The 18,764-nt window shown below is 41.4% G+C and overlaps 1 protein-coding gene across 1 annotated transcript in view; it reads right to left on the bottom strand.

Annotated features, from left to right (window-relative positions):
• Nucleotides 1–18,764, bottom strand: part of LOC140692908 (uncharacterized) — a 417,598-nt gene that overhangs the window by 72,869 nt on the left and 325,965 nt on the right. The window lies entirely within an intron of this gene.

The following is an 18,764-nucleotide window of genomic DNA, read 5'->3' as shown; positions in this document are numbered from 1 at the left end:
CGGCAGTGCAGTCAGCCCCCACCATCCCGTGGCCCTGAGCTCCTGATGCTGGTAAGAGAGCGCGCTGCTGCCTCAGATGGAAAGAAAAGGTGAAAGCATTTTCTGAAATCTACAGCACTGACAAAACATAACTGATAAATCCCAGGCTCCTTTGAGGCTGTCATTTTCCGTTTCTGGCCAACACCCGTCAATGAGCAGAACCACCCCATTCCCGAGTCATGGGACTCACGTGGGCAGAAGTTTTGGAGAAATTTCCAGGTATAGAATGTAAACCAACTATACATAAAACTCTGAAAAAGAAAAGATGCAATAATCTGATTTTGGAAGACACTAAAATATTCTCCTAAGCCTTAGTACTTGGAAAGGCTGGGCTTCTACTAAGCCACTTATTTATTTCACAGCCAATGAGCATCTCCCACAAACCCTGTTTCCCTGTGTCTGCTGGGAGCTTCAGGCACATTGATGTTGTCTATCTTATAAGTCACAAGGCAGAGGCGTGTGTCTCACGCTGGCAACTCTCACACAGGCTCAACTCCTAGCCTCACTGTATGAACTTGGCCCCATTTTCTCACCTGTTTATTTGGTACCTGTTCTTCTGTAAGCTGCCTGAAATGCTTATTGAAACAAGTCAGAAGAATGAGTGGGTAGAGAAATGGACAGATGGACAGGTGAGAGATGGGCAGAAAAACAGAGAGTCTCCAAGAGAAGGGGAGCAATCAAAATTACCTATGCAAAACCCTCTTCTAGTCAGGGAAGGAAACCACCACGGAGAAGTGTGAAGAGGCAGGTTGCTTAGGACTGTTTCCTGGATTCCATGAAAAGTCACACCAAGAGATGAGAGGGTAGAACTATAAATAATAAAAGAAAAAATCATGCATGTTTGAAAAATATATCTACATTATGTACTTTCTAAAGAATAGAGTCAAATTAGCAAGGCCCAATAACACAATCCTTGGGTATATACAGAAGTGAGAATCCCATCTCCAATCTGCAAGGCATCCCTTTGGAGCACTGAGAGTCTACACGGTGCAGTCATAAAGCCATCACCGCAAAAGCGATGCTATCCTGCACTTACGAGGAAAGAGCAGCTGTGCTCGGTCTGCCTACACGTGTCTTTTACACCCCTCAGCACCTCTACGGGGGAGGGACGCCTAGCGAGCCCCATCTCTGCAGGACAGAAAACAAGTCCAAGAGAGGCTAAGCCGACCTACCAATTCTCCATCTCACAGGACTTGTCACTCCAGACCAGGACTCGAACTCGGACCCACGTTTGTAACCACAGTACTACCGTATTTTATGTGCTTTTTGTGTGTATAATACATTTGTTTCTGGCATGAAAGGGTATTTAATAAATGATCGGTTGTCTTGTCTATCTCATTAGTTCACAATCTTTATATTTTTGAATTGTACTCTTCCCCTGGAGAAAGGAACGGAAAGAGCGGGGGTCAGAATGAGGTGGGGCTCCATTCTTTATCTGTTGCCTCATCTCATCCAAGTCCCCAAACAGGGAGAAAGAGCAAATGTTCTCTTCATCATTTAAAGAGAGGGCTCCAGTGACGGTGACTTACTCAACCCCAAAACCAAGTCTGGGGGAAGGGCACATGCAGCAACGAGAGCAGTATCACCTGTAGGAAGGCAAAAAGAGCTCAGGGGATGGCTCAATGGGTCAGCCTGATTTCATTTCAATCGATAATACAATAGCACACTCTAAAAAAACTAGAATGCAATGGATTTCCTCTTTCTTGACATCTAGCAAGTTTCCACATCTCACATGTAACATTATCACGAACTAGTGAAAGGAAGAGTCCACAGACAAGGAAAATCAATGCCACAGGCAGGCTGAAACACAGGCTGGAGGAAAGGAAGGGAAAGGGCATAGTAAAGAAGAGGGGAAATTCTGGGAAAAAGACATCATCACAAGGACTCTCAAGCATCATCCAGCAATCATATAATCATTCTTTCAAGAGAGAGTTACTTAGGTCCTATTTTGTGCAACATTGTACAGTGGGCGAAGCAAGAGCACAGCGTCCATGGTGGCAGCAAGCTGCGGAGCTCCAATACACTTCTGATCCCGGTACCTTGCACACTTGTCCTCAGTATAAAGGCAAAATATATAGTAAAATAATCCAATGTAAACTCTATGCAATGCTGAAAAAAATTAAAGAATACCTAAATACCTGGACAGACACACCACGCACATTCCTGAATCAAATGACAGCATTCTTGGGATGGCAGTGCTCCCCAGAGCGATCCATATATTCAACGTGGACTCGATCACAATCCCAGTGGGTTCCTCTGCAGAAACTGACTATCTGCTGCTACAATTCATATGGGAATTCGAGGATCTCAGTAACCAAACCGTACTTGAAATAGAAGAACAGTTTGAGAGGACTTGTAATTCTCAATTTCAAACCTTACAACTGTATCTCCAGGTGAGATTAGAGGCCATTTTTAAGTTATAATTGTGTTTATCCTTATTTTCTAAATTCTGTACAACGAATATACCTGTTAGAATAAGAAATTTAAAAAGTAAGGTATCTTTTAAAACATGCAAACCTATTCATTCATTGGGAAAAAAATATTTTGACTATAAAGAAGTAAACAAATATCTAGTGAAAAAGGACTATTTAAAAACAAGAGTGCATTTACATTTTTTGTAAATTGGAAACGGAAAAGCACAAACACATCAAGTTTCTAGGGAGAGTGTTGCAACATATTAATTGTTATTTCCAAAATTCTAATTGAACAATGAAAACTCACGAAAGACAAAATCTTGATTGACAGCCAACTGCAAACACATGGAGAGCAAAGGCCTAGAAATCACAGTTCCTTTAACTCTGCTACTAACTCAATAGGAGAGGAAATTCCTCAGTGAGGGGACAGTGGAATCCCATGCATAAGACAGGATACACAGTACAAACTGCACTAGAATTGGGGGTGATTTCCATAGAAGAATTCTAAAGTTACAACATTGATGAAAAACTATAAAAACACTGACAGACAGATTAAAACACACAGTCATATATATTATATAAAAACATATGAAGTCTGCCCCCATGTTGCATAGAAATACAAACATATTTGTTCATTTATGGGCACTGATTACTTTATCCCAGGTAGAATATTTCAACTAAAATAGATAATCAATAATACACTCCTCTTGTCAAAACTAGTTGATAAGTTACTCTGCCATGTATGCATAATGTGTCTAAGATAGATTTAAAATTAGTGAAAAAGATTTTTGTATGGTTTCTTGAACCCTTCTCAAAACACCAAGCTTAATTTTAAAATAAATCTGAGCAGTATTTCTATATGATCTTTTCCCTTGTGAAATGAACAACACAGTCTGTTGTCAAAATTCTTTCCTTACAATGATTCACGAGCACCGTATACTCACAAAACTGCTGGACAGCAAGGCACTATCCAGACACTGTGACAAATCAAATGAAACACAAGGAAGACAGTGACCCTATTCTGCAGGGCTTATAATCTGTTCCAACACCGGGTTTTTATTTGATTTGTTTGATTGGTTAGAAAAATAAAATCACTCAAGTACATTCTTCTTTGAGCATTATGTAAATCATGACTCTCTTTTTAGTGTCATGAGCAGGAAAGACTTGAGTATGAATTGATTAGATCAACTAGGCACAATCATCGCTGGAGCCTGTGTAATAAATAAGTACATGAGATCTAAAATAAACCTACACAGATCTCTGCAAGGAAAATGAAGAGGTGAGTTCCCCAATGAGAAAACAAACAATCAAGAAATCAAAAAAGGAAAACTTTTTCATTAATGATTCCAGGCAGTAGTGGAGCATGGTGGTGAAGATCACAAATGCTGGGGACAAACATGAGGGTCTGAAATCCCACAGCACTGGGTAGCTGTGACACTGATATTTCAGTGAAATTTTCTGCACCTCAGTCTCCTATCCATAGACTGGGGACAGCCACAGCACCCATCTCCTAGAACAGTCTTAAGAATTAAGTTATTTTTTATATAAAAGTTTAAATAAAATACCTCAGATTTTAAATATTACCCCAAAAGCTCAAGGAACAAAGAAAACAGTGATAAATTGGAGTTCATCAAATGTTAAAAATTTGCTTCAAAGGACACCATCCAGAAGGTGAAAAAACATCAGAGAGGAGAAAATTTTTTCAAATTATTTATCTGATTAAGTATTTGTATCTTCAAATAAAAGAAAAAACTCCTACAACTCAACAAGAAAAAGAGAACTCAATTAAAATGTGTATAAAGTATCTGAAAATGTATTTTTCAAAGAAAATATACAAATGGCCAATAAGCACAATCAAACGATGTTCAATATCATTAGCTGTAAAAGAAATCAAGTCAAAACCACTAGGAGAAACCGCTTCACACTTACTACAATAGGTTATAATAAAAAAAATGTGTAACAAGCACTAATGAAGACACAGAGGAAGCGGAGCGCGCAGCCCTTGCTTTTGAGGATGTAACACAGGGTGGCCACTTTAGAAAACAGCCTGGCAGGTCCTCAGAGAGTTGAACATTTGGTTTATGAATGACCCAGCATTTCTGCTCTCTGGTCACACAAGTAAGAGAACTGAAAACAAATGTCCACATAAAAATTCCTACAGGAGTATTCACGGCGCCATTACTCTTCACAAACAAAAAGCAGACACAACACAAACGACTATCACCTGATGAATGGGTAAACAGTAGGGCCCAGATATACAGTAGAATATAATTCAGCAATAGCAAAGCATAGAGTACTGACCCAGGCCACAACCTGGAAATACATTGAAAAAGTTACTCAGTGTGAAAGAAGTCAGTCACAATAGACAGTTCCATTTACATGAAATAACTTGTTTTACATGAAATGTCCAGCACAGGCACATCCATAGAGAGAGAACAATGGCTGCCTGGGGCTGGGGGAGGATGCGGAAGATGGGAATGACTGCTTGTGCATACAGGGCTTCCTGTTGGGGGATGAAAATATTCTAAGATTGACTGCGATGCACAATTCTGGGCTTTGAGTAAAAACCGCTGCACATTTTAATGGGTGAATTGTATTAAAACTGTTAAGGACAAAAGCACCTAGGGCCAGAACCTTCAAATAGTAAATGCAAATTGCTAACTTTTATTACAGGAAGAAGAAACTGCCCTCAGCATGAAAGCAGGAGATCGGCAAATATGGGTTAACAGAATTGGACAAGAGCATTTCACTTGAAAGAGTTGCTGAGTGTACACGAAATATTCAGAAATAGGAAAATCAGCTTGACATCACGAAGAAGCATTCTGCTTCAAATGCAGATCAAGGATTCGGCAAGCCCAGCTGCTAGAAATAACCAGAGAAGAAACCTGGTTCTTACAACAAGCACCAGAGCCAACAAGGAAATGGTGGTGAGGAAAGCAGGCAGCCAAAAATCTGGAACAGTTTGCTACAAATAATTTCTCCACTGAAAATTCAAAAATAAAATGAAAGTGATGCAATGCTGAGCTGGCCTCACGTTAAAGGGCTTCCTCTGCTGCTCGACAGTTCTGTAACCCCGAATGAGAGACTCAGGAGAATCAGCATGGCTCCTGGCAGTCCCCAAGTGACTGCCCTCCAGCACGTTTACCACCATCACATCTGCCAGGGTTGTATTGCAGAGAAGAGACCAACTTCTAAAAGGCACAGGAAATGTTTACCAGGGAAGAAAAGGCTGCTGTCAGTCCTGGGACAGAGGCAGTGTGAGCAGAGGCCAGAAGGCTGCAGGTGAACTGGAGCAGACCTGGGGCAGGAAGGGACCACGGAAGAGCAGATCTCAATTTTCTACTCTCTCTCCCTAGAGGTAGGAGAGATAAAGCCTGCATCCTTCTCACCTGGAACTGTGGGTTCTGGCTGGCAGAAGTCTTACGTACAGGGAATGAATACTCAAGACTCTGTGGAAAAAGTCACGAAAGAGAGAGGGCGTAGGGACCCAACTCCACGAGCCTCTCAAATGATCCCATATTTATTGTGTATAATCAAAGGAAAACGTCATTAACAGTTGTGTGATAGTAAGCAGGAACTTGGGGAAAGAAGGATGAGACAGAGATTGTAGAATCCACCATGAGTACAAAGGCTTAGTGTATCTTTAGGTAAGTCATGGGGTGAGGGGAATAAGATACATTCTTTAGACATGTGAATTACAAAGCAGACCACCAGACCAGCTAGGTCCTTGCTTGGGGGATAATAGAGTATCTAACTGCACACAAGCCCAGCCTTTATAGCTGTGGGCCTGGGTCATTGCTTTGCGATGAGCAGAGTGCTATCTAAAACATCATCTACGCAAGCAAAGCATTATCTCTGCTTTTTAAGGCAAGGAGACAGGAGTGAGGATGCACAGGCACTTGCTTGCAAAGCAGTTACTAAGCATACGTTTTCTTCTTAAATTTGACAGGCGGCTGGGGTCTGTTACAATTTGTTAACCCAATCATGGGCTCCCACATGGAACCATTATGGAGGACACCCTAAGGTGACAAATCCTGGCTCTGGGTCTTTTCCTGCCAGCTTCAGCCACTCTAGCAGAGTCTAGGCACATTCCTGAATAATGATCATACAGAACCACCCACACTGTTAACTCCTGGTGCTTGAAACTTAATTTTAGCTCTACACAACTTAACGTAGAAAAGTTTCAGAAATAAAAGATATTATATTTACTTTATATCTCATCATAGGACTGATTTTTCTGATTGCTCTAAGCTGCTTCTTCTTGGTAAAGCACCTAATTCTGCAGGTGAATTCAGTACTTTCTTTGGGCATAACTAGCCACTTTGGGCTCGCTAACTTCTATTGGTCAAATACCGATACACTTAATTGATTTCATTGTTCATCAATTTCAGCTGGGAGCAGAGGGAGTGTCACTCTGTTCCTCAGCCCACCCTCAACCCTTATCATCAGCAACTCAGGCCTCCGGAAACCAAAAAAAGCTTTTGTTTCCCTTCTACAGTTTCAACAAACCCAACAGGATACATAAGCCTGGAGAAAGAATTCAACACAAATGTTAAAACAAAAATCAATAAACCTGAAGCAACTCCATCTCCGAATCATGATACACAATGACATGAGATTAAGTGTGTCAGGCCCAAAGCATGGGTGAGCCTGACCACCTGATTTCTATTCTTCAAAGGAAGGAAAGTTTTCCTATTTTTTATTATCACTCTGTCATTGTTTCTGATTAAGCCAAAAACTAGTTTATGAAATAATTAAGCATTGAAATAACAGATTTTTGTTGTATCAATTACAGAAGGCATTCAGAGGTGTTAGGAAAAACCACCTCTGTAAAAAATGCAAAATTTCTTCCACTGTGAAGAACACGTATACAAAATGCAACAGAGAATTCAAGCTCTTGTGGAGAGGAGCAAAAGCCACAGAATCAAAGCAAAGTCATTACTATGAGTCAACTCAAAATTCACTGGACAATCATGTTCAATGCATTCAATGAAATTTAAAGGCATACTGCAAACCATACACTTAATGATCTGCAGGCTAGAGGAAGAATTTCTCTCTTTAACAGACAAGAGTAATCAATAGGGTGCCCCACCAAACAAGGACCAAAAAACAATCAGGTTTTTAACAGTTCTGATATATCAGCATTTTCTAAAGATCAAAATCCAGAAATTTTAAACATTGATTCACACCACAATGAAACAAGCACTTAAAAAAAAAGAAAAGAAAATAAGCACATAGAACATGTACATAGATCAATGAGAATTTCTTGAGACACTGGAAGAAACAGGCTATAGTCTTTTACTTGAGAAATAAAACTACTTTTAAAGATAAATGCTAAAACACATTTCATCATTCATGTTGCCTTGAAAAATCTGAGGCACTTGTATCTGATTAGAAAAGCAATTCTGAGTAATAGTGTGTTACAATTCAGAGCCAGTTTGCTTTAGAAGAAAAGAGAAAAGAAAAGCTACCGTTTCTCATATACTGCACAAAGTGTGAAGTGTCTCCCTGCCTCTTTCTCCTCCCGTTTTCTAAGCTCATGCTTCCCAACCCTTCTGAAACAAGTATGAGAACCTCTTATTCCCGCCAATATGCCAAATGACAAAAGAAAATCAATTTATTTGTGTAAGTATATGCTTAAACCTTGAACTGGAAGAGAAAGATATCAGAAGTCTATATGGAACTTATTTCTACATTCCTGAAATCACACACACAAACGTTCACACAGACACAGACACAGACACATACCCCCTGGATTACTGGGGAATTCACAAGCTTAGGATTTCCATCTTCTAGAAGATAACTTTGTAGTTAGTTTAAAATACAAAACTGTCAGCTTTGGAAAGCCTTGATCACCTGCTAAACCATCCAAATATCAAAGAGACCCAATTAGCCTTCTCGGTAGAATGTAATTTCCCATGATGGCAAAACATACCCTAAAAAGTCCTTGATCTAAGTCTCGTGTTTATCACTAGCTATGATCGTTTTTAAGCACATTAACAGATTCAGAAACTTATGTCTCAACAGCATTTATTCTTATTGAAATAGTATACGTGTTCATTTGCCTATACAGAGACCAGGTCCCATGATGGAGTTTAAGAGCTATTTTGTGTATTGCAATATTTATTTTTAAGTGCAGAAAAGGAGGGTGGGTATTACTCAGTTGTAGAGCACCTGCATAGCATGCACAATGTCCTGGCTTCAGTCCCCAGTACCTCAAAAAAAAAAATAAATAAAATAAGGGCATATTTAAAAATGAGTAAAGTTATAAAAAAATGCAGACTAAAAACCACTGCAATCTAGGAGACACAATTACAATAAAAAAAACAAGAGTTTCTATCAATTATTGGCTATTTGCCAATCGCAGAGACAACCAGAAATCACACCTGATAACCATCACGTGTGATTCTCAGCAACCCTACTAAGTAGACACGGATGGGAAACCAGGCTCTGCAGATGAGGAGACGGAGCTCAGAGGAGCCGGGGACGCTGACCGTCCTGCTTCCCGTGACACCACATCAGCCCAGGGCAAGCGCTGACGGAGCTGCAATGAGGGGACACCCAGCTGCATGGAACCTTGGGGCACTGGGGAGTCCCAGAAAACACTAAAAACTGTTCAGTGAAAAACCAGCTCAAATATAATACACTGTGCCACATTCTTTAAACAGGGAACATGAGTGAGACCTTTTTGATGCCTCCGTGTCCTTTCTGCCATCGTCAGTTACTTGCCCTCACAGCGTGACCAGTGATGAACTGGACCCCATATGAAGCGCACTCAGATGGCAGAGCATTTGAAGCTGTTTTATGAAGTTTGTAAGACTCTGTCTGTGCCTCACACAGGCGGTCATCCATCACTTCTCACCGGTGTGGATGTACCACCTGAAATCACTCCTTTCTGCTTTTTAAAATCCCTTCATCTACTCCAGACTTTTCAATAGCAAAGAAGCAGCTAAACCACAGACAGTGGACAGCTTTTCACCAAATTTCTTGAACAGCCCATCGGACTACCTGGAAGCCCTTTACTTTTATTAAACCCACTTCCAGGTACTTCATCATTTTCGGATTGGTGGACTTGGCCTCTGACTGAGCTACTCAGAGAGCTCCCAGCCTCACATCCGTGAGAGGACCCTGCTGTTGGGAGAAATCAGTGAGAAAGGCGTACATCCCCCAGTCATGTCTGCATGGCTAGAAGTGCCACAACGTGCTAAAAATTTATACCATCATAACCCCTGGGCTCCCATGGACTGGTTTCACATTAACCAAACTCATGAGACACTGATGCAAGAAAACCAGAAATTTAACTTATTAATGTAACAGAAGATGTGAAACTATGAACCAGACTGCAATATCAGAGTTCAACCATGAGTATATGTTCTCCTCCACGGCCCAAACACGGGCAGGCAGTCACATGGCAAGTGTGGACAGAAGCAGAGCAGGAAGGATTTCTAGATGAATTCAATGGACTAAATTTCTGTTATACCAACAGATCTGCTGCCTGGAAAACAATTAATTCTAATCACGGTGCACTCTTCGTGGACAGTTGCCGAGACACGACTGTGAGCACCTGTGTAACTCTCCTTTCCCTGTCCTTTCTGGGCTAATTGATGCACAGACGTACAGAAATCGAGGGATGCAGATACATCTAAACACCCAAAGCCCATTCTGGGCGCCACAATACCATACAGCCAGGGTTAAAATACTTGCTCTGCCACTTACTAGTTCTGTGACCTTGGTCAACTTACCCTCTGTGTGCCTCAATTTCCACACTGTGAAACTGGGATAACAATCAAACCTTCCTTACTCGCTTGTTGAGAAGATTGAAGGATTCATTTCTGTAAAACGCTCAGAAAAGAATGTAGCACATTTTGGGTGCTCAACAAATGTCAAATTAATATTACAGTGGTTTACAAGTCTCCTTCCTAATCATCTTCTGTGTTTCCTGGCTAGACTAATACCCAAAGGAAATTCTTATTTCTCCTTTTATAAACTCATGGGATGAACCCTTCTGTTCCATCCCACCACCTGTTTAAACTGATGGAAGGGATACCTCCTCCCCACTCCTCTGGGCCATGCAGAGTGCTACTCCCTTCACAGCCCTGACCCCTGGCCCACAGCTAGCCCTCCTCACATTAACAGATTGAGTTGTGATTCCGGGGAGACAAGCAGGGCATGTGAAACCCTTCCTTTCCCTCCAGTGTTGACTACCCTAGGGAAGCACCCTGGATGCTCAGCTCCATTGCAGAACAGCCCTGTGCATGATGGGGCTCATTCTCTCAAGGGAAGGCTTGCTGTGGCCCAGAGATACCTGGGACAGGGTGAGTCTCTACTTCTGGGACACAGTATCATGACACTCATTTATCCACAGCCCTGAAGTTCATGGAGAACGTGGCTTCATCAGTAACAAAGAAGACATTTATCGCCTGCCTACTCTTTTGTGTCATCTCTCAGTTGGCTGCTGGAGACAACATGTGTATAAGTATTGGTTCCCCTTAGGCCCCAACATATATGAAGTAACAAAAATTTCTGTGGCTTAACGTTGGTCCAGGGCGACTGTGTAACAGTTCTGACTCTGCTGATGCTAAATTATGGGTGTAGGAATTATGGAACGTCCTCAAATATCTTTCATCATAAAATCAGCTTTTCTTATTTTCTTGTTTCTTTGTAATTACCAAAGACTATAAAATGATGGCTGCACACAAAACAGCAGCGAAAGTTTATGAGCTCTCTTGACATACCCACTGTGGTAAACATGTTACATAATTACTAATTCTCACAATTCTACAAAGCAGATATGAGTGTCCCCTTCTCACAGACGAGGGGAAAACTCAGAACGAGCTGACTCAGGATCACATGGTTCAGTGTCAGCACGTGCAGGCAAACCCAAGTCAAGAAACTACACCCCATCATATATGTACCAAATCAACTCCCACCAATTAACACACAGCGGCGGGGTCAATACTCAGGGAACTCAACACACCTTTCAGCTTTATGGTGCTCCAGAGGCAGCTTCTAGCTGTTTTATAATATCCCGGCTCACTGGTTTCTAACACTAGAAGAAAAGCCCGATTTTGCCATTGTTTGCACAGCAAGTCTGAAATGTTCACAGCGAGATAAAAGAATAAAACTATGATATAAGCAGAAAAAATTTTCCAGGTAGAAAGACATAATGGACGTTGTGCTATTCTGAAGCATTAAGCAAAGGAATCAAAATAAAATCACATTGTTTAAGCCTTATTTTACAAACAGAAAAATTAAGACTGTAAAAAGTTGCAACAGCGCCACCTATGGCTAAAAAGACCTTCCAGGTTGCCGGGAAACATGCAACACAAAAATTGACTGTAAGATGAGAAACGAGAATCAGATAACTAGAAGCTTATGTAGCATATACTGCACTTTGCTTCGGGGGGATGGAGGGGTATTCAGTATTTAATCTGATATTGCTAATACTCCTAAATATAAACAAAAGACATAGGCTCATGGAAGCTCATCTTAGAAGAGGAAAGAATCCAGTCCAGCCACTTCATTTTACACGAGGGGAGACTGAGACCTGAGATCTGTCCTCCTGGCAATCAGCAGCAAAGCTCTCCTAGGTCTCATGTCTTGCACTGTAGTAAAAACCAACAGAACTGTACTACGCCTATATTCATAAAAGTCACGTCTGTATTTTTCCAACAGTAGGTAATCTAAGTATCTTGCAAAATACTTCTCAAAGAGCCAGGAAATCATAGAAGGGTATTGAAATACAAAAACATTTATTTACATATTAAAACAGCATGAGCTTTATTCTCTCTATTAAAAAAGTGACATGTCAAATCAAAATTTTGAAATTTTAAAACCTGAAAAGAGTGCAGAAAAAAATAAAAATTTTCTTTAGTCACAAAAGAGAGAAGCTTATTCCCTGATAATAATCAATGTGGATTCTTCTAAACTTAATGGTTCTGGTCAGGATCCCGAGAAATTAAATGTCTGATGGATGGTTACACGGCAACATGAATTCTGAGCTTACATTCTGTGTAAATAATCTTCAAGGTCGTCTGCTTAAGGCAATTTAAGTAGTCCCTGTCTCACTAGAATGACACAGATTTCATTAAAGCTTCATACTGCACTTAAAAAAAACAATCCTAGTTACTTGAAGCCATATTAATGTATATCATATATACACATATTGAATATGCATCAGAAATAAGCTACCCTTTTTAGTATTCAGAGTTGATACTTCTAAACTATCAGTCACTGTGAAAGCACATTTTTATTAAGCACCTCTACGGTGCTTTGTATACAAGGCGTCCAGCTCTCACAGTCAGACAAGGTAAACCATATTACTCAAATTTCACAAATGACGAAATATACTTAAGCCATGTAAACAACTAAGATATTCATCATCAGGAAAGAAAAGAGTAAGGATTTTACTTACAATACTCACTGACAAAGTTTTCTTTCCTACTAAGACTACATAAAACAAATTCAGTGTTTGGAAATTTTTCAGTAAATAAGCACCACTAGAAAAAACAAGTAACATCATTAGCAACAGTTGGACTTTCAAAGACCACTTCTCTCTTGCACAATAGTTATTTTAAATGTTTTGTTTTTAGTTCTCACAAAGCACTAAATTAAAAAACTATTTCCTTTACAGTCATTACCTGAGAATAAAACATTTGTGAAAATGTACAATTTTAATTTATGCCACTCTGCCTCTCATTCTCACTGGTGTCTCTCCTTTGAAGACCTCATCAGGCTGAGATAGCTAAAATCGGTCATTTATGGGCTCACAGGAGTTCGGGAAAACACTCAACGGGAAGCTGATTAGAGGAGCAATTGAGAATTCATCCTGTGCAGCCTGGATTCCAGCATCGAGCTAGCCACCGCCAGCTGCGTGTCATTTGGGGCAAGCTGACCCATCTCTCAATCCCTCAGCTACAAAAAAGGAGACACTGATACCTACAATCAAACACTTGCTATGAAGTAAAATATGAGCAAAGCATTTTAGCCTCAGTTAGGCGTCCACTCACAGCGAGTTTGGTCATTATGATGATGAGGATGGCTGTTAACAAATTAAGCTCGACCAAACAGGAGAAATCACCTTAAAGGAGAAACATTTTAAGTCCATGAGTATTTCCTTTTGGGTGGACTGTAGAATGTTCTATAGATTTTTTTTTAATAAACCAAATTTTGTCCATTAATTGTAGATTTACAGGTCCATGGACAAGTCTCCAGAAAAATAATTAGAGGCCTCTAACCTCTGAAAATTAAGATGTAAATTTAAAAAAAATATCAGGGAAGAGATTATACCTCATTTGGGAGAGTATGTGCTTAGCATGCATGAGGCCCTCAATTCAGTCCCCAGTAACTCCATCTAAAAACTTTGTTTTTTAAGAAATAGAGAATTAAAGCAAAAGGATGGAGGAATACGGAAATTTTTAGAGACTCATCTCAGATTTAAGATAGGGAAGAAACCATCCAATTCTCAGAAGAAATCTTGAGGACTATGTAAACTGGATCTGAGATGTCTAGTCTTTTAACATTATTCATGAAATCATATTACCAAGTCTTAAAACTACCTGATAACCCACAGTGGTGATACTGATCATAACAGCTACCATCACGTATCGAGCTCCGGCTAGGACTGCTCTGTTCTGACATCTCTACCCCTAAGGCCTCACCAGGCGGAGAGCACTAAATTCGGTCATTTATGAGCATCTCGTGTAAGTCCTCCATTTGTGCTTCTCACTCTCCCCTCACCAGCTCCTCTGAGGGAAGCACTGTTATCATCTTCCCCACCCGCAGATAAGGCCACTGAGGCACAGACACTAAACCCGTTCCAGGTCACATTGGAATTAAAGGACGTCTGTATTTCTGCTGTTTTGCTTTTGACAAAGGAATCTGAGATATCAATTCAAAGCAGACTGTTAAATAATCAAGTCTGTCAGGTCTTCACCTCAAAGAGCAGATACTATAAATTCCTGATGTAGGATGAGGCTGCCGTCACAAACTGACTCAGCTTGAAATTAATATCCAAGATGAAGCAGCGGATACACGTAAATATTCACGATTGTCAAGTCTGCCCACGGGTCTGGGCCCTTCAATGCCTGAAAGGGGGTGAAATCCCCACCCGTGTCTGGGAGGGAAGCGCGGCTCTTCCCGGGCTCACCCAGGCTTCATAGGCTATTTACCCCCACAGACTAGCCTCAACGGTTAAAAGCTCTCAAGATTTTTACACCAGGCAAAACTGAAAGACATTTCTGTAGATGGAGCACTTTCTCAGGCTTAAATTTTTTTGCCTACACTCAGCCAGAGGGAGAAAAGAAACAGGACTCTACAAAGTCCTGACCCTCACCACTCACAGGAGTAGAATGACCACAGCAGAAGATGGCCCTTCACATTGCAGGATGTGAACAAAATAAAGATGCCCCAACAACAGGCACTCCCAGACACAGCGCTCAGCAGTCTTCTGCACAATCACAGTTGTGCAGCCCTCAACACCTTCTATTTCCAGAACACTTCATCAGCCCAAAAGAATCCCCCTATCACTAGCATTCACTCCGTAATCCCCCTCCACCCAGCCCCTTCCAACCATCACCTGCTCTCTGCCTCTGCATGTGCCTTTTCTGGGCTTTTCAGATCACTGAAATCAACAATATCTGGCCGTTTGTGTCTGCTTCCTTTCAATTAACATGCTGTTAGCAAGGCTTGTATATTTTGAAGTGGCATCAGCATCTCTTTATTTTTTATTTTTTTTGGAAACGTTAAAGATTATTAGAAGGTGGTAAGTACTATCAAAAAGAGTAGAGTGGAGCATAAGTGATTGTGTTTCAAAGGGAAAAGTGTGGGTTGAACAGTCAGGGTGGACTTCCCAAAACAGGTGGCATTTTTCATTTTCCTCTTTTTTTTTTCTTTTTTATTCACTCTTACGTGTGAATAATGTTCCACTACATGGAGATACTACATTCTGTTCATCCATTCAGCAGCTATGTATGGACGAGGTCCAGAAGAATGAGTGTAAGGGGTGACTAGCATGGATGGCATTTAAGCAAAGGGCAAAATGTGTTTTCAAAAAAAAGCCAACAAACAGAGGCGCAAGGAAATTCAGTGCGTTTCTGAGCAAAGTGCTTGCTTGCTTCGGCAGGACTACCGTGCAGGGCTGGGGCGGATATTGGCAGGAATCACGGTGAGGGAGTCACCTGAGAAGACATCCCACTGCAAGCAGCTCAGCCAATCCTCCTCCCTCATCCTGTATTGTTAGAGCAATGTTTCTAGGTTACTCTTATTTCAATTAATAGCATTTAACTGCACGTCTGATCATCACCACCAGACCACATTACCTCCAAGTCACAGAAAATCATTCACTGACCGGAGCAGCACCAGGACATAATGGTGATGGATTAGGGAGTCCTGCAGCATTCCAGCCTGCAGGCACAAACCCCACATGTGCCCTGGTGATGTCCAGAAAATAAAATGCATGGAAATATCTCACTGCTGGAACACGACAGCTGCCCTCAAATTGCCCGAAAATCATGCTGGCAAAGCACTACTCAACCTTCTCAGTACAAAAAAAAAAAAAAGCTAAGAAGGCAAATTTAGGCTCTTCCATTGAAAACCAGCAGCCACCACTGCCAGTATTTCAGCTGGAATGCTCCTGACTTTGAAAACCACTGCGCAGTTACATTTCAAACGTGAAACTCATATATATATACCACGTAGATGATATTGCAGTAGGATTTTTCTTTTCAAAATTTCCAGTTGCAAAATTAGCACAAGAAAGTTTATGTTTAGGCTTTAAAAAAAATCAATTATCCTCCATTTTCTTAATTTTGAACTTATTATTATTTTATAAATGGAGCTATGGTGCGTATTTAAAACCTTTTGATTTCTGAAAACAAGACGTTTATGACCTCACTATTTCAGAGCAAACTTTAACGATTCTTTGAGAGGTGGGGCCTGGGGTGCTCACTAACAGCTCTTTAAATACTGACAAGGATGTGCTATTAAGTAATACAAAGGCTCTAAGTCCACATTAGCTCAGAAAGCAAAGAAACCACACCAAAGACTTCCTTAAATATTTTATATATTCCTATTCTTTTGAATATTAAAGCTCTTAAAACATATGATTTTTTTTGAAAAAGACAACAGCTGTAATAATTTTCCTCTCACCAAGAAAGCAATCTTTATCAGGAATAAAAACCCCTATGGAAATCGAAATGACAGGACGTTTCTAGCTAAGTGAACATCCAGATCTGAACACAAACCTAAATCCTATCAGATCTCACTCGAAGGAGCTCTACAAAGGCCTGGGCAACCCTGGAGATTAGCTCTTTTGTTCCAAATGTTGGCTGAGCTAAGATAATCACACTAGGCATGGAAAGAGAGAAGAGGAATGTCCACCTGGCAGCCTCCATCAGTTTTCTTCCAGCCACAAGGTGCCTCTAGGGCAGCCCCGCTAACAAGTCCCCCATAAGAAAAGCCGGCATCCACACTGCCCCTGCCGTCCCCAAGTAGCCCCGAAGCCCATATCCCAGCCTGTGAATGGTCTTCAAATGATCCCCCAGTTGGTGGCACCCTCCACCTCTTCCCCGCTACACACACACACAAAGCCACGACAGCCTTCCCAAAGCACAAATTTGATTACATCAACCCCACTTCAAACAGTTCAGAGGCTCCCTGGTAGAGTTCTAGCCCCACCCCAGACCCTGCTCGCCCAGCCTCATCTCAGTACATAGGTCCCCAGTGACCTCAGGAGCCCCCTGACCTGCTCCTACTTCCCACTTGCCTCCAGGTTCATTTTGACTGTTTCCCAAGGAAGCCTTCCCTCCCTCCAACCTCCACAATTTGTTCCTCTCTTCCTAGAACATTCTAGGCTAACTGACAACGCTAAGCTCTCAAGAAGCAAATACATTTTGCTTATTTATGTGGCTACACTCTCTCTCCCCTAGACTCACTGAAGTGCACGTGTTATGAATAAATGAATGACGGGTTGGATCTCAAAGGGACAGACATACCTGCTCTCACCCGTCCCGACCCTTTTGTCTGTAGTATATCAGAAGCAAAACCAGAAGTACCTTCCCTGAGGGTCACTTCTGTTGACACCCTTCACTGCCTACTGTGTCAGTTCTAGTAAAACTCAACTTCTTCCAAAGACCTACACCCCGGACTCTCTCCAGTGTCCTCCCCAGCAGGGGCTCCCTCCACCCTGGACCGCACAGGGCACTCTCCCCGGGTCCCCACGCCAAAAGCCTCCAGGCCTCTGCCCGGGCTGCACCTGCGACCTGAGCCACATTCTTGACTCCTTCTCTTGGCTGACTCTTACTCTGTCCTCACAACTGAATGTACAGCCCATTTCTTCCAGGAAGTCCTCTCTGATAATGTCCTTTAGGTCTTGTCTGGGCTCTATCTATAGCAGCAGTACATGGTGACCAACTGGGTGTTTGCCCGCTCCTTTGAGACCACGAACACTTGGGAACCACGTGGGAAGGAGTGAGAGATTACAAGGCAGGTGGGGGAATCAAAAAGCAGAAATCACAGCCCAAGTCCCAAATTCAAGGATACTTTCTCAGAAAAAAGTATAAACTATTTCACACGTGTGCCATTTGGCTACTATTTTTGTGGCTTGTGGACAGCAAGAACTTGGTGTTCTAGCCCAAAACCCAGGTTACATGCAAAGAAATGTATATATTCTTATCCAAAGGAAACCAGAGCTGCTCAACAACAGTTTTCATTTAGAACTGAAAGGAAATTTATAAAGGCAATCTCTCTCTCTTCTTTCTTTTCTGGAATCATATAATTTTAGAAGTATTTGCGTGACTAACAGACGGCTACAGCCCGTGATTCTGCACTGAAGTGTTTGAGGCTGAGGAAGCCTAGATTACATTCACTCTGTAAATGCAATCACACCAACACACTGATAGGTGCCGTGAGTGGTGGAGCTGATGTTCCAAAGCAGGCAACATTATTCTGTAAGAGAACTCTAAATAGAAAGTAAGAAATGCAATGTCCTGTACTCAATTTCATTTGCTATATGGGCCATTAACTGATAGTATATCTTGACTAATGAAACCCAAAAATAAATTGTCAACTTCGATTTTCTTCTTCTGACCGTTTTATGCTAACATCGGATATTAAACTCTCACTCCATATGGAAAGCTCAGGCCTACGCTGCAGCACAGTTACATCCCGTGGAAGAAAGCCGACCAAGGGAGAACTGGAGAGTTTCCCTTCAGAAGCTGCAAAGTCTGGTTTTGCACCTGTACACCATTTGCAACCACGTCATCATCAAAGGAGTTAGACGTTACCTCTCTGGGACGAAAATCACTGCGTGCT

This window comes from Vicugna pacos, unplaced genomic scaffold (assembly GCF_048564905.1).
Source record: "Vicugna pacos unplaced genomic scaffold, VicPac4 scaffold_19, whole genome shotgun sequence".
NCBI classification, from domain to species: domain Eukaryota; kingdom Metazoa; phylum Chordata; class Mammalia; order Artiodactyla; family Camelidae; genus Vicugna; species Vicugna pacos.
This window is presented reverse-complemented; position numbering and strand designations above follow the sequence as displayed.